Below are 18,095 nucleotides of genomic sequence, written 5' to 3'. Positions count from 1 at the left end.
GAATGCTCCTATACTAAAGCGATCTAGTGGGATATTTGTGACAGATGCGACATTCCAAGAATGACAAAAGGCTGGGATGAATGGATTCGATGGGCCACTGTCTCTTGGCATGACAACAGTTTCGTCAATTTTTCTCGTAAACTGAGTTTTGCAGCTACAGTGTATCATGTATGGCAAGAACGGAATGCAAGGATCTTTGCTGGAATGTCTAGAACTTCGAATTTGGTCTTTAATCAAATCGAATGTATCATTCGTGATAAGCTTGATTTGATGAGGAATGTCGCACCAACAAATGAAAACAAAAGGATCCAACGAGCTTGGAGGGTGAATATCATAGATTCTTAATTTGTTAGTTAGCTGGTTGTATTGGTTTCCCTAACGAATCTAGTGAGGTTTCAGTTTTATGGTCGGTGGCTAGCTTGTAGCCATCTGTTGTTTTATGTTTCTGTTATCATTGTAAATCTGGGGTATGCCCCTTATAATGTTTGTATCTTCTTCTTTTAACACATACGTCAACTTACCAAAAAAGAAGATTTTTGACTGTTGGGGTATAGATTTCATGGGTCCATTTCCTCCATCATTTGGTTTCTTGTACATATTAGTCGCAGTAGATTATATTTCAAAATGGATAGAGGCAATTCCAAGTCAAATCAATGACCACAAAACAGTGATAAAGTTCTTGAAAGAAAATATTTTGAGTCGATTTGGAATCCCTCGAGCCATGATATGTGATGGTGGAACACATTTCTGGAACAAGCCATTTGAGTCTTTCATGAAGAAATATGAAATCACACACAAAGTTGCCACCCCTAATCACCCTCAAACAAGTGGATAAGTAGAGCTTGCTGATAGGGAGATCAAATAGATCTTAGAAAAAACAGTGAACCCTAATAGGAAAGACTGGTCTTTAAGACTTATCGAACTGCTTATAAAACATCATTAGGTATGTCACCTTATAAACTGGTCTATGGAAAACCTTGTCACTTGCCTGTAGAACTTCAACATCAAGCTTATTGGGTTATTAAAGCTTTCAATTCAAATCTTGATGATGCTAGTCAGCTGCGAAAATTACAAATAAATGAGCTTGAGGAAATAAGAAATGATGCATATGAAAATTCAAGAATTCATAAAGCAAGAATCAAAGAGTTTCATGACAAGAAAATACTAAGAAAAACATTCAATGTTGGTAAAAAAATTTTGCTTTATAATTCTCGACTCCATTTATTTCCTGGAAAACTAAGATCAAGATGGAGTGGTCCTTTCATTGTGAAACATGTGTACCATATGGGACCTGTGATATCGAGAATCCAAAGAATGACAATGCTTTCAAGGTAAATGAACATTGTTTGAAAGTTTACTTTGACAATTTTTCAGTTAAAAATGACTCTATTGAATTGAATGATCCTGTATATAAAGATTAAGTCTTTTTCTCACATTATTTTTGTGTTTCTTTTTGATGTGAATTTTGTTTTGCTAGTCTCTCTCACCCCGGTCAAATGGCGGATAACGGTACTTCATGACTTTTTAGTTGGTTCTTTAAGTTCTCCATAATAACTGATATTTGTGTATATATTTGTGCAATTCTTTGCTCTTTCTCCTTTCTTTGCATCCCTTCTCCAATTCTCATTTGAAAATGGACACCATTCTTGAAAAATTGAAAAAGTATTTTCCGGCTTTTCCTCCAAATGCGATTGTAAAAATTTACCGTGCTAGGTGTGCAAGATTGAGGTTGTTAATGAATCATGAAATTCTTGAAGATATTCGCTGGCTAATTGAAGCAAAGGTCCGATTATCAAGTGAGTCCTTTAATTCTTTCATTTCATACATGCCTGGAATAGGTAAAACACTTTTGCAAAGAAACATCGTGCAAAACGACTAAAAGTCTGTCACAAATGTGCCAGATGGACTTGTAATGCTACATATTGTTCTTTAGGAATGGTATCTGTAAACCGTGAAGATAAAATACAATTCATTAAGGATGATCTGAGTAAGGGGTTCTTAGATAATCTTCTATTGACTCTTAAGACGCATCCTAGTGGAGTTGTGCATCGTCCAGTTCATGATTTATGGCCACAATTCTATAAAGAACATGCTCGACTAAAGAGTTGATGTCTTCTCTCAAGTGTAGGAGTGTCGAAGTAATAAATAACCCGACAAAATCAGGGTCGAACCAAATGGGGGTTAACTCTATAAATTATAAATAAAGGAGTTGAAAAGAGCTTTGAGATGTGATATTGATATAAGGATTAAACAATGATAAAATTATTGTCAAGGTTAGAGGATCCACTAATGGTATTTCAAACAAGTATAGTATAAACTCTTTTTATTACTCAATTGGAAACCACACACAAAGGAGGTTCCAATCGAATTATAAGTTGTTAACATGATTACATTAGTTATCTTATTCGTGACTATTAGATCAATCTAACCCAAGTTTGTTGAGATTTGAATGAGTTTATCACAATGGAAGACTTGCTCCTAGGCAACAAGACTATAAACCAACTCGATCACAACGCCTCCACCTGGAGACGAGTAAAGAAAGTATAAATTCACAACAAAGAATGGTCAATTCTTTGAAGAGTTGAAAGTTCAATCAAGAACCAAGATTAAGCAACCAAAAGTCGGCTACAATACTCAAAATATCATCAAAAGTCTAACCTAAAATTATTCCTAAAGAGTTTTTAAAATCCAAGCTAAAACCTTAGTTTCCTTAATGGGTTTCACATAAACCCAATTTAAATAATCATCAACCCAAGCTAAAACTACCCTTGACTAATTAAAATAAATAAAAAATTCTAAAACCCAAACAAATTATCTCCTCTAAAAAATAATTAAAGTTTGATAGCCCAACTAATTAAATAAGACAAGTTCGTTGTTTCCGCATTCTGTCTGGCAGCAACAAGACTCAACTTAAAACGGATGGTTCTCTCTCATCTTAATTAATTAGAAGGCGTCCCATATACCGTTAGAAAGGTATGGAAGTCTAGTTTCTAGCCCAACTAGAATCACATCAAAATTCGATCTGTAGCTCCAGTTATGACCAAAAGAGTAACCAAAGGTCAAACTGTCCAAATCTAGTCTTCTTCTCCCAATCCTTGTGTAATGGTCTTGGTTCCACCAATAAGCCCCTCTTGAATATGAATCAGATTAATCAAGGGTTGCTCTTTATTATTACAAATCCTCTTGAAGTCCACCTTAGCATATGTATCTTGAAGAAGTCCTTTGAAAGCTTCTTTGAACTTCTTAGCCTTAAGCCTAGTAACTGGACCAATTAGAACCTCTAATGGATCCTTTGATGGTTGGATCGCATCAGTTTAACTACTGAAATTGAGAAGATAAAGAGAGGGCTAAGCTTAGAAAAGAGATGCTAGTTTAGTCCAAACTGGAACACTATTTGATTATTGGATCATACCTGGAGCTGTAGAACTTGGATTTAGGTATGGTCTATATGGATGGAAAGATAAGACATAGGCCTAAAACTTTCATGAAGAGTGCAAGATTCAAAAAGGCCATTTTCAAGTTCAAATTGTAGCAACAACGGAGAAGTCGGAATTTGTCATGCAGCCCAGACAATGTTCAGTGTTCAGCCCATATCTCGAGTTCTAGAAGTCCAAATGCACTGATTTTGTTTTTCGTTGGACAGCTGAGACAATTTCCTAAAACTTTCATGAAGACTACCTGTTCAAATTATGATGTTAACAATGATGTTTTGATAAGAGAAGAAGATAAGGATTATCACCAAGTCAAGATGTGGCCACCCACTCAACAATTAGTCATCATATCAATAGTTCCAAATTTTGGCCTATATAAGAAGGCATTTGCCATGCATTTAGACATCTTCGTTTTCATATCAAGATCATGTTCTTGCTCTCTCTCTTTATATTTTTGTAATGCTTAATTTTTGTTTATATTAATCTCTTGTTTATGCTTTTTGACACGACCAAAAGATCGATGTCTTCTCCCAAGTGCAGGAGTGTCGAAGTAATAAATAGCCCGGCAAGACCAGGGTCGAACCACAGGGAGGTTAATTGTATAAATTATAAATAACAATAATACAACAACAATAATAACAATAATAATAATACTAGTAGTAGTAGTAGTAATAATAGTAGTAATGATAATAATAATACCAATAATACTATTAATAATGATAATAATAAAGATGATGAAGAAGAAGAAGTTGATGAGAACTTTGAGATGGAAGATTAACGTAAGGATTAAACACTGATAACAACTGTCAAAGTTAGAGGATTTACTAATAGTATTTCAAACAAGTATAGTATAAACACTTATTATTCAATTGAAAACCACACACAAAGGAGGTTCCAATCAAATTATAAGTTCTTAACATGATTACATTAGTTATCTTATTCGAATAATGCTAACACTTGTAAATGTTGTCAGGCATTCATGATTATAACTTATGTTAACAACAAATCAAGTTCCTTCCATAGCTCAGGTGATACGGATCAGCCCAACACCAAGCGTAATCATGCCAACGACCCATTGGAGGTGCCAATTGGGCCAATCACAAGAGCTAGGGCAAAGAAGCTTAAAGAAGCATTGAATGGGCTTGTTCAGAACATATGGAGCAAAATGGACCTAGATGGGCTTGAGACATTTAAGGAGCATGAAGGGCAGCCTTTAATCCATCTAGTTCAGGTCCAAGAAGAGCCCAATTCGTGTGGAACATGGGGTTGATGTGTCCGGCCCAATACCAGCCTTGTTAGGCTTGTTTTTTCTAATGCTACAAGGATAAAAAGTCAGCAATTGATTCTCCTAATCAAGTAAGGAAGTTGGCCATATCTTATTCCAAAAGAGAGGAGGACTATTTAATGCTTTTCCTAACTTAGGAAGGAAGGTAATTAAATCAGCAACAAAGGAGGAAAGTTGTTTTCTTATTTGTTAAAGTTAAACAAGGAAATCCAAGCTAATCAAGGACATCAAGGGGGGCAGCAACACAAATTTTCCAAATCAGATTTGTCCTCGTTTATTTGGGACTTCTTAAAGGTGACAAATCTGATTCTAGCATATTTAGCATGATAATTTTCAGAATTTTATTATTTTTATTATTTTCTTCTTAGTTTTTGGGTTATTATTACTTATTTGGGTCAATTGTAAGTGGGCTTCATATAAGTCCACCTAAGGGGGGTCCATTAGGGTTTTCTTAAGTCTAGAGTCAGTATAAATAAATGCATAACCAAACATGTAAGGTTACGCAATTTTCAGATCAATAAACTTCTTTGCTGCACTTATTGTGTGTTGGTGAGATAATCTCCCTTCCTTGGTTCTCTAAAGAACTGAAAACGACTTATAGAAGAACAATTGTCTTCGTGGCGTCATCCTTATACTTCTCGTTCACGAATCAATATTCGTTGGGTGGGGGTCTCCGTTTTCAATAGTGGTGGTGCCTAGGTACAAGTTATCTTTGTGTCACACTCCTATCAAACCTGATTTACTTGGCTTTCCGGGAATTGGTGTCTTTGCGTGTGGGTTGCGTGACCACATGATCACGAGGTTCGCATCATTTGGTATCAGAGCTTGGCTCCATTAATCAGGTTATATCCTTCTAAAATTTTTGTTTCTTGTTGATTCCGCAAAAAAATTCCTTAGTATCCAATTTCTTCTTCTCCTTGAATTTGCGGCATATATAAAAAAAATTGTTATTTCATTCTGTTATTGTTAAAAATATATCAGTAGCATCAAAAACAAAAAAAAAAGAGAAAAGAGAAAAGCAAAAAAAAAAAGAAATCGTTCAAAAAAAGATGTTATTGGATTTTGCCGCAGAAAACTAAACAAGAGAAAATTGGATCAAATCAACTCGGAATTAGCTCAAATTTTATAATCCTATTACTGGCTCCTAATCGCATCACATATCAAATTTGGGGTCAATTGGATATCGTTTGCTTTGGGTTTCAAATTCGGGTCTAATCAGGTCTCATTCATAACGTTTTTGCGTCTGTATATCAAACCTTATTCGTAAATTGCTCAAACTTTATATTCTGTCTATTTGGGTTGATATCACACTATATCTGAAATTTTAACTCAATTGGACGTCATTTACTTTAGGTTCCAGATTCGGATTTAACTCTTCGCAAACGAGTCTGTTTTGCGTCAACTTTTGAAATTCGCTTGCTTTCTGTTGTTTTTGTTTCTTGCAGTTTATCTTCATCATATACAACATATTTGGGTGTTGTTTCATCATTTTGCATACCTTTTGTTTCTGTTTTTTATTCGAGTCTTCAGTTTCGTTCATATTTCGGATAGACTCGCTTGCTACTCGCGAGACTATCATCACAGTTTTGTTTTGCTTGTTTTCTAGTTTTTATTGCTTCTTGAGTCATATATATATTTGGATTGCGCTGCCAAGTTGCTTCTATTTGGTGTTGGTTTCAGTTTCGCAAGAACCGCGGAAGGTGAGACGAGAGGTGTGAGCGTGTAAGAATATTAAGAGTGTTTGAGCGAAACACGAGCAACGTGAGGATAATTTTTTTTTACCACTAACCAATTTTTGCAGGTACTATCATGTCAGATCAAAACAACACACCACCCCATCCCGAGGGAGAACTTACGTTCCAAATGCAAGCCATGACGCAGATGATGGAGAGGATGAATTTTGTGATGGGAAATGTGTGTGACAGACTTGATAGGGTAGAGAAACGTGGTAACGAGGCTGGTACAAGCACCCAAAATATGAGGAAGCTTGGGGCTGAACCAAAAGCAAACAATGGCGGTAGGGCCGAAAGGCCGAAAGGCCAAGGTGGGCTGATTATGAGGATTTTGAGGAGGCCGTTGATGATATTGGTGATGGTGGTTTTGAGGATGAGGCCATAGGCCATCAGGAAGGTTTTCGGCAACCTAGAAACCGAAGGGATTATGGGAATAGAACTAGGGGCCAATTCGGCCAAAGGGAAAATTTCCGTAGTGTTGGGGGACATGCTGATTTAGATGGTGATTTGGATGCCATCAAACTGAAAATACCTTCTTTTCAAGGTAAAAACGATCCCGAGGCATATTTGGCGTGGGAGAAAAAGGTGGATTGGATTTTTGATTGCCATAACTATTCGGAAGTGAAGAAAGTAAAATTAATAGTCATCGAATTCACAGATTATGCACTGATATGGTGGGATCAAAATGTTATTAGTAGAAGAAGGAGTGGAGAGAGGTCGGTAGCGTCGTGGGAGGAGATGAAAGTGTTGATGAGAAGGCGATTTGTGCCTAACCACTATTATAGAAATTTGTATTTGAAATTGCAGGGTTTGAATCAGGGTTCTAGGTCCGTGGATGAGTATTTAAAGGAGATGGAGATTGCCATGATTCGGGCCAATGTGATTGAGGATTGGGAAGCTACCATGGCTAGATTTCTAAATGGGCTTAATAGGGACATTGCGAATGTTGTAGAATTACAACATTGTGTGGAATTGGAGGACATGGTCCATATGGAAACGAAGGTGGAGAGGCAAATAAAGAGCCTTCTCTTTATGGAGGCCGAATTTGAAAAGAGAGGGGGCTGTCCAACCAAAGCCTTATGCAAAGGTCGAACCATCTAAGGCCAAAAAGGATACTCATACGGATGGGAAAGGTAAATCTGAATCTCAACCTACTCGTGATAGAGATATTAAATGCTTTAAGTGTTTAGGGAAGGGGCACATTGCATCTCAGTGTCCAAATCGAAGAGTTATGCGTATAAAGAGACAATGGGGAGGTTGAATCTGAAAGTGAAGAGATGCCTCCTTTGGTGGATTGTAGTGATGAGGAGATTGCATATCCTGTTGAGGGGGAGGCCTTGGTTATAAGGCGTGCGCTGAACATGCAAATCAAAGAAGATGATATAGATCAGCAACGGGAAAATATATTTCACACTCGATGTCACATCCAAAAGAAGGTATGTAGCATGATAATTGATGGAGGTAGTTGTGCTAATGTTGCTAGTGATACTCTTGTGAAGAGATTGAATCTGAGTTGTGTTAAGCATCCGAGGCCTTATAGATTGCAATGGTTGAATGAATGTGGTGAAGTGAGGGTTACTAAGCAGGTTTTGATTGCGTTTGCTATTGGGAAGTATTCCGATGAGATTTTGTGTGATGTAGTCCCAATGCATGCTAGTCACTTTCTTTTGGGGCGTCCATGGAAGTTTTATCGGAAAGCGATTCATGATGGGTTTAGAAATAGGTTCACTATTGTAAAGGATGGTAAAACCATCACTCTTGTACCTCTTTCTCCAAAACAAGTGTATGATGATCAAATGAAATTAAAAAAGGAATGTGAGGATGGGAAGAGTGAAAATTCACGTGAGGACAATGGTGAGAGAAAACCATCAGATTCGGCTAAACCTAAATCATTAATTAAACCGGTTGAGAGTGGAGGTAAAAACCGAGGAGTGAAGAAAGTAAGCTTGTGTGATGATAATACTGTGGAAAAATTAAAGAAACAACCCAATTTTTATGCAAAGGGATCTCAAATCAAATCTGCATTTTTCACTAATAAGCCAATGATCTTACTTGTGTATGAGGCTTATTTTAACACTAATGATCTTGATTATGCTATTCCTAGTGTGGCTGTTTCTTTGATGCAGGAGTTTGATGATGTATTCCCTGAAGACATCCCTAATGGATTACCACCATTAAGGGGGATTGAACACCAAATTGATCTTGTGCCCGGAGCTTCAATTCCTAACCGTCTAGCCTATAGAAGCAACCCCGAGGAGACGAAGGAGCTTCAAAGGCAAGTAGATGAGTTGATGATGAAGGGGTACATTCGTGAGAGTATGAGTCCTTGTGCTGTGCTAGTGCTACTTGTGCCTAAAAAGGATGGTACATGGAGGATGTGTGTTGATTGTCGTGCCGTCAATAACATAACGGTAAAGTATCGACATCCTATTCCTAGGCTTGATGACATGTTAGATGAGTTACATGGATCATGTATTTTCTCTAAGATTGACTTAAAAAGTGGGTACCATCAAATTAGGATGAAAGAGGGTGATGAGTGGAAAACTGCATTTAAGACTAAGCATGGTTTGTATGAATGGTTAGTCATGCCGTTTGGACTTACAAATGCACCTAGCACGTTTATGCGTTTAATGAATCATGTATTGCGTACGTTTATAGGTAAGTTTGTTGTTGTGTATTTTGATGACATTTTGATCTATAGCAAGAACTTAAATAAGCATCTTGATCATTTGCGTAATGTGCTTAGTGTGTTGCGTAGTGAGCAATTATATGCTAATCTTAAGAAGTGTACCTTTTGCATGGAAAAAATTGTGTTTCTTGGCTATGTCCTAACTGCGCAGGGTATCGAGATAGACGAGGAGAAAGTTAAGGCCATCCGGGATTGGCCTACACCAAAATCGGTAAGTGAGGTAAGGAGTTTTCATGGACTTGCTAGTTTTTATAGAAGGTTTGTGAAGGATTTTAGTACTATTGCTGCACCTTTAACTGAAATTGTGAAAAAATCTGTTGGATTCAAATGGAATGATGAACAGGATGAGGTTTTAATTTGTTGAAAGATAAACTTTGTTCGGCACCTGTTTTAGCTTTGCCAGACTTTACGAGAGTTTTTGAAGTTGAATGTGATGCGTCAGGTATTGGTATAGGAGCTGTGTTAATGCAGGATAGGAGGCCCATTGCGTATTTCAGCGAAAAACTTAATGGGGCAGCCTTGAATTACCCTACATATGACAAGGAGCTCTATGCCTTGGTAAGAACTTTAGAGACGTGACAACATTACCTGTGGCCCAAGGAGTTTGTGATACATTCTGATCATGAATCATTGAAGCACTTGAAAGGGCAAGGTAAGTTGAGTAGGAGACATGCCAAATGGGTTGAATTTATTGAAACCTTTCCATATGTGATCAAGTATAAGCAAGGGAAAGAAAACATTGTGGTTGATGCACTTTCGCGCAGGTATGTTCTTTTATCTACTTTGAATGCTACATTTCTAGGATTTGAACACATAAAAGAATTGTACAAGGATGATAGTGATTTTGCAAATGTTTACGATGCTTGTGAAACTTCGGCTTTTGGAAAGTTTTATAGATTTGATGGATATTTGTTTAAAGAGAATCGTTTGTGTGTTCCATTAAGTTCTATGCATGAATTGCTTGTACGTGAAGCACATGGAGGCGGGTTGATGGGGTATTTTGGTGTTGTTAAGACTTTGGATGTGTTGCATGAGCATTTTTATTGGCCTAAAATGAAAAAAGATGTGCAACGCATATGTGATAAATGCATAATGTGTAGAAAAGCAAAGTCTAGGACTCAACCACATGGCTTGTATACCCCTTTGACTGTACCGAAAGAACCATGGGTAGACATTTCAATGGACTTTGTCTTAGGTTTACCTAGGTCAAAACAGGGTAGGGATTCCATCTTTGTAGTTGTTGATAGGTTTTCAATGATGGCACACTTCATTCCATGTCATAAAACTGATGATGCAACTAACATTGCTGATTTGTTCTTTAGGGAGATAGTACGGCTTCACAGGGTCCCTAAGAGCATTGTTTGTGATAGAGATGTTAAGTTCCTTAGCTATTTTTGGAAGGTGTTATGGGGAAAATTGGGTACTAAACTGTTGTTTTCAACTACTTGTCACCCCCAAACAGATGGACAAACCGAAGTAGTTAATAGGACCTTAACACAACTTCTGCGTGCTGTCATTCAAAAGAACTTAAAGAATTGGGAAGATTGTTTGCCATTTATAGAGTTTGCATATAATCGTAGTGTGCACTCTACTACTAAATTTTCACCATTTGAAATTGTGTATGGATTTAACCCTTTAACTCCAATGGATTTGATTCCTTTGCCAATTTGAAAGGGTTAGTCTGGATGGTAATCATAAAGCACAGGTGGTGAAAACACTTCATGAGAGTGTGCGACAACAGATTGAAAAGAGGAATCGTGTGTATGCGACCAAAGCCAATAAGGGGCGCAAACATGTTGTCTTTCAGCCCGGCGATTGGGTTTGGGTGCATATGCGCAAGGAGAGATTTCCGGCCCATAGGAAATCAAAGCTACAACCACGAGGAGACGGGCCATTTCAGATCCTTGAGAGGATCAATGACAATGCTTATAAAGTTGATTTGACAGGTGAGTATGGTGTTAGTGCTACCTTTAATGTTTCTGATCTTACTCTGTTTGATGTAAGTGGTGATTCGAGGTCGAATCCTTTTGAAGAGCGAGGGGATGATACGGATCAGCCCAACACCAAGCGTAATCATGCCAACGACCCATTAGAGGTGCCAATTAGGCCAATCACAAGAGTTAGGGCAAAGAAGCTTAAAGAAGCATTGAATGGGCTTGTTCAGAACATATGGAGCAAAATGGACCTAGATGGGCTTGAGACATTTAAGGAGCATGAAGGGCAGCCTTTAATCCATCTAGTTCAGGTCCAAGAAGAGCCCAATTCGTGTGGAACACGGGGTTGATGTGTCCGACCCAATACCAGCCTTGTTAGGCTTGTTTTTTCTAATGCTACAAGGATAAAAAGTCAGCAATTGATTCTCCTAATTAAGTAAGGAAGTTGGCCATATATTATTCCTAAAGAGAGGAGGACTATTTAATGCTTTTCCTAACTTAGGAAGGAAGGTAATTAAATCAGCAACAAAGGAGGAAATTTGTTTTCTTATTTGTTAAAGTTAAACAAGGAAATCCAAGCTAATCAAGGACATCAAGGGGGGGCAGCAACACAAATTTTCCAAATCAGATTTGTCCTCGTTTATTTGAGACTTCTTAAAGGTGACTGATTCTAGCATGTTTAGCATGATAATTTCCAGAAATTTATTATTTTTATTATTTTCTTCTTAGTTTTTGGGTTATTATTACTTATTTGGGTCAATTGTAAGTGGGCTTCATATAAGTCCACCTAAGGGGGGTCCATTAGGGTTTTCTTAAGTCTAGAGTCAGTATAAATAAAGGCATAACCAAACATGTAAGGTTACGTAATTTTCAGATCAATAAACTTCTTTGCTGCACTTATTGTGTGTTGGTGAGATAATCTCCCTTCCTTGGTTCTCTAAAGAACTGAAAACGACTTATCGAAGAACAACTGTCTTCGTGGCGTCATCCTTATACTTCTTGTTCGCGAATCAATATTCGTTGGGTGGGGGTCTCCGTTTTCAATAGTGTTGGTGCCTAGGTACAAGTTATCTTTGTGTCACACTCCTATCAAACCTTATTTACTTGGCTTTCCGGGAATTGGTGTCTTTGCGTGTGGGTTGCGTGACCACGTGATCACGAGGTTCACATCATCAGGTGTCGGTTATACCATATAGTATGGGCTATGAAAGTGCCAAGTATTTGTTGTACCAAGTGTTATACAACAAAAATCTAGATTAACCATTTAACAAGCAAAGTATTAAAAGTGAACAAGATAACAAATATAAAGCATGTTAGTATCCAACATTAAGGTCCATGTTAAGTTTATATTATACTTATTCTTACACCATTAGTGTACCTTTTTCACCTTCACATAATTAACTTAGCTAAACATAATGAAAGAAAGAAACATAAATAAACAAGATAAGAACGAGAAAGAAGTTAACTAAGTAAAGAAAAGGAAATGAAAGGCATAAACAAGAGATTAATATAAACAAAACTTAAAGTATTACAAAAGAGAGAGAGCAAGAGCATGATCTTGATCTCAACACCAAGATACCTAAATACATGGCAAATGCCTCTTTTTATAGGCCAAAATTCAAAACTATTGATTTGTTGACTAATTGATGAGTGGGTGGCCATATCTTGACTTGGTGACAATTCTTATCTTTTTTTCTGCTAAAAATATCATTGATAACGTCATAATTTGAACAGACTTAAATCATCAAAGTTCTAGGAAATTGTCTCAGCTTTCCAGGGTAAAATTTGAGATCATTTGGACTTCAAGAACTCAAGATATGGGCTGAACACTGAACAGTGTCTCCGCTGCAGGACAGATTCGGACTTCTTCGTTGTTGCTACAATTTGGACTTGAAAACAGCCTTGTTAAATCTTGGACTCACATGAAAGTTGTAGGCCTATGTCTTGCCTTTCCATCCATATAAAGTAAACCTAAATCCAAGATCTATAGCTCCAGATATGACCCGATTACCGAACAATGTTCTAGTTTGGACTGCAGCAACATCTCTTTTCTAAGTTTGGCAATCTCTATGTCCTTTCAATTTCAGTACTTCAACTCATCAATCAATTCTTTCATTTATGTGATAGGCATGCATTTAAGATGAACATTTATCATAAATTAAAGGTATCTTATATTATTAGATATGTTATTATGAAACATGCTTTAGTTAAGGAGTTATTGATACTTCAAGTGCAAAATGATGATATAAAACCTTGATAAAAATGCACTTTTAAGTACTAATCACTTTCATTTTCTTTCCTTTACTTAGTTAACTTATATCTTATTTATGTTCTTATCTTGTTTATTTATGTTTCTCTCTTTCATTATGTTTAGTTAAGTTTATTATGTCAAGGTGAAAAGGTTACACTAATAGTGTAAGAATAAGTATAGTACAAACTCAACATGGACTTTAATGTTTGATACTCAAATGTTTTGTATTTGTTATCTTTTTTTTGGTAAGTACTTTCATAGCCCAACCATATGGTATCACCGATACCGTCCTATCAAAGGAACTTGATTTGTTGTTAACATAAGTTATAATCATGAATACCTGATGATATTTACAAGTATTAGCATTATTCAAATAAGATAACTAATGTAAGCATGTTAACAATTTATAATCCGATTGGAACCTTCTTTGTGTGTGGTTTCCAGTTGAGTAATAAAAAGAGTTTATACTATACTTATTTGAAATACCATTAGTGGATCCTCTAACCTTGACAATAATTTTATCATTGTTTAATCCTTATATCAATATCACATCTCAAAGCTCTCTTCAACTACTTTTATGTTATTATCTATTTCTTTATTTGTAGTTTATTGAGTTAACCCCCATTTGGTTCGATCCTGGTCTTGCCGGGTTATTTATTACTTCGACACTCCTACACTTGGGAGAAGACATCAACTCTTTAGTCGAGCATGTTCTTTATAGAATTGTGGCCATAAATCATGAATTGCACGATGCACATCTCAACTAGGATGCGTCTCAAAAGTCAATAAAAGATTATCTATGAACCCCTTACTCTATTTTATGAAAATAACTCTATTGAATTGAGTGATCCAATATATAAAGATGAATTCTTTTTCTCACATTGTTTTGTGTTTTGTTTTGCTAGTTTCTCTCACCCCCGGTCAAATAGCGGATAACGGTATTCTGTGACTTCAGTCGGTTCTTTCAGTTTCCCATAATAATTGATATTTGTATATATTTGTGCAATTCTTTGCTCTTTCTCTCTTCTTTGAATCTCTTCTCCAATTCTCATTTGAAAATGGACACCACTCTTAAAAAATTAAAAAAGTACTTTCCCGCTCTGCCTCAGAATGCGATTACAAAAATTTACCGTGTTAGGTGTGCAAGATTGAGGTTGTTAATGAATCATGGAAATCCTGAAGATATTTGTTGGCTGATTGAAGCAAAGGTCTGATTATGAGGTGAGTCCTCCAATTCTTTCATCTCATACATGCCTGGGACAGGTAAAAGCACTTTTGCAAAGAAACGTCGTGCAAAACGATTGAAAGTCTATCACAGATGTGCCAGATGGACTTGTAATGCAACATGTCATTCTTTAGGAATGGTATCTGTAAACCATGAAGATAAAATACAATTCATTAAGGATGGCCTGAGTAAGGGCTTTTAGATAATCTTCTATTAACCCTTGAGACGCATCCTAGTAGAGATGTGCATCGTGCAATTCATGATTTATAGCCACAATTCCATAAAGAAGATGATCGACTTAGTCTTGGGAATCTGACTATAAAAGACCTTGTTTGCCAGTTTTTAAGAAAACTGGATAAGAAGCCTATCCCCGACCCATAGAGGGCGTTTAAGCCGTTCTTGGATGTAAAACCAAGGAAAGATGTGAGTCACAATCACAACTACCTGTACATACACATGTTTTTTCAAAATAAATAAATAAAGAGAGAGAGAGAGATAGTGTATATGTGTGAGTGTTGTGATGTCGCAGTCGCAAAAATTAATTACCCTAGCTTCAATCACAACACACAAGATAGTATAGAGCAAGCAAGGGGTCGATCCCATGAGGAAGAGTCAAGTCAGATTTTTATGCTAGATGATATGCAATTTGGGGGGGGGGGGGGTTGGACGTTATCTAGGCTAAAGCAAAAGAAAACAAAAAATTATCAAATGAAATTTAATAAAATTAGAAAATTATCAAGAGAACAAACCTTGATCATAAGCACACATCCACCTACAGAAATCAGAACTGATCATGGAAACGAAACATCAATTTATATTCTAAATATTTATCTCTTCTTAACATTGGTTAGTTAACGGATCCGCCGTATAACTAACCCTAACCATCAAACAACCACAGTGTCCGCACTAGTAATTTAATTCATTGGCAGCCTTAAGAACTAGATAAGTTGATTAATCAACAAAACATAACTGTTCGCATTCTATGTTTGATTTGATTGAATGTTCTCCCTAAGATTAATAACGTAGATCCGCCACAATTATTAAACTCAGTTGCTTCACAAGTTCATATACCACAACTCCGGTTTTGATATCAAACTTAGCAATAGATTGTCTACAATAATACCTTAAAGTTCGTTCTAGCAATTAAAATAAACAATCATAGGAAAAATAAGCATAGGAGAACAAACATATTCGTCATATAAACTGAAAAGAAAAAGTAAAATAAATCTCACAGTTCTTGAAATCCAAAGGTTTTCGTGTCCTTGCAACCAAGAAAAAGTGTTTAGCCTTGTATGTTTGTTTAACAACTAATAAAAAAGAAGGAAGAATGCATAATTTAGGGTTTCTTAGAGGAAGGGGGTGTTTTTCTCTTCTTCGCTGGCTGCCTCCTTTCTCCTCTCTCATTCTTTTTATATCCTAGGAAACTCTAATATCTATTTTACAAAATAGTCCTCCCTTAAGTAAACTGTTTACATTTAAGTACTTCAATAACTATTTTCCTAAAAAAGGAGAAATAGGCTTGCATGAAGCAAAAGAATGAGAGAAGCTAAATTGCTGAAATAAAAACTTAGATATCGGTTTAGATGCTTCGGAACGTAATTTGGATTCGTTTCTTCACGAAACCTGTTTGCTGACAGAATTCAATTGTCATCTTTGAAAAATCATATCTCCCTCATATGACATCTTTTTTTGCTGAAATTTGTAGCATTTATAGGTTTTTGATTCAGGAATCTAAAACAATTGAGTTTGCATCAATTGGACTTCTACAGCTCCAGATATTCAAGTTGGAATAACCAAAGGTCAACATTGATAGATTGCGAGTTTTGACTTTGAAAGCTATGATTTCCATGCTCTTCTTCATTTTATTTTCTTGCCTTAGATGTCCAGAAAGGTATGGATGTTAGATTTTTAATACCACTAGAATCACTTGATTTCGACCTCTAGAGCTCACGCTCAGCACAAAACATCGATTGAAGGTCAAATCTGCCAATTATCTCCAATTTACTCGTTTTTGCATCTTTCATCCAAAAGTGCCTTCAAAACATAAAACAAAGAATAACAAAGCATTTTATATATAAAAAATAGGCAAAACACTGGTTAAATGTGGGTGAAACTATCGAATAATATGGTTGCATCAAATACCCCCACACTTAGCTCTTGCTCGTCCTCGAGAAAGGATAGGTAAAATCAAATTGAAGTTAGATTAAATTCAATCACTATGACTAATCTTCTAATTGCCCATTAATATCCAAGAATATATACATTATAAACAAGAACACAATTAAGAAGGATAAAGAGTATAAATTTTCATGAATTTTTTTACATGCAAACTTCAAAACTCAATTAATCGTTGGGATTTAAATGAAATCTATGCCATGCCAAAGTGATAGGTCCTCTCATTGATATACACTCCAACACTCACGTGTTTAAGGCTTATGTGTTTAAATCTCTCAAATTCAATCAATGAATATGTTCTACCATAAGCTTACTCTTCAATCTCATCTCCATTACTAACATATTACAAACAATGCATGAATCAAAAGGTCTTATTTTCTTGTTGTAATGGGGCTAAGGTTAAAGTGAGGTAAAAGAGAGTAAAAGAAAAGGTTCAAATTGAAGAAAGTAGAGCATTCTGAAAAATAATATTTCAAACAAGATATTCCATCAAAGCACATAAATTTTTCATCTTTAATCACCAATGCTTAACTTCTTTTGATTTCAAGCTTTTTCAATGTAAAATCTTAAGAACATAAAGGAACACTTTTTTTTTTCCTTTTCTTTTCTTTTCTTTTTCTTTTTGTTTTTTTTTTTACCTTTGGCAACTTTGCCCATCTTTTCATCAAGCATCACTTCTTCTTCTTTCTTTTCATATAATTTCCAACCATAATTCCATGAAATATCACTAGTATATGCTCTACTAATCCTTGGCCAAGGGAAAAGGAAAACATATATAAAGTTAAGGCTTATACATGGATAAAGTAAAGAAAAGATAAACAAGCTCAAAAGAGGCTCACTAAGGATAATATGCTTTAGGTTGGCTTTTTTGGCTCAAGTGGCTAAAATTCCTAATGCCTTTATCATCTTCATCTATATATGTAATGCAAATGTAATCTCAACAAGATATGAAGCAAGTTCTAGATATACATATCATTGAAAGAAGGCACAATCAAAGAATATAATGTTGAAGGCTCAAAGCTTGCATTGTTATAACACTACAAAGTCAACATGGCATATTCTCAAAGTCAATCCCTAAACCAATTAAACCTTAAAATTTGCATGCATACTCCTTCATTTGATTTATATCTTCATCTATCTGAATTAATTCTCATATATAATACTCACATTCTCATAAACCAATAGGAGTTCAAAAGATCAAACATAGAATTTTTTTTTTCGGAACAACAAAGAAAATCAAAATAAGAAAACCAACATTCTCCCAATACCCCCACACTTACAACACAACATTGTCCTCAATGTTGAAATAAAAGAAAAGGAATATAGGAGAATGACAAAAATAAAGTAATATGCTAAAAATAAAAGATAAGAG

General features: G+C 35.9%; 1 pseudogene; it reads left to right on the top strand.

The window, feature by feature from the left end:
- The window catches only part of LOC133697311 (uncharacterized), a 75,556-nt pseudogene extending 60,627 nt beyond the window's left edge, over window positions 1-14,929 (top strand).
- The last annotated feature ends 3,166 nt before the right edge of the window (window positions 14,930-18,095 follow it).

The sequence above is a fragment of the Populus nigra genome, chromosome 6 (assembly GCF_951802175.1).
Source record: "Populus nigra chromosome 6, ddPopNigr1.1, whole genome shotgun sequence".
Classification (NCBI taxonomy): domain Eukaryota; kingdom Viridiplantae; phylum Streptophyta; class Magnoliopsida; order Malpighiales; family Salicaceae; genus Populus; species Populus nigra.
The sequence above is the reverse complement of the archived record's forward strand: the minus strand, read 5'-3'. Positions and strand labels throughout refer to the sequence as shown.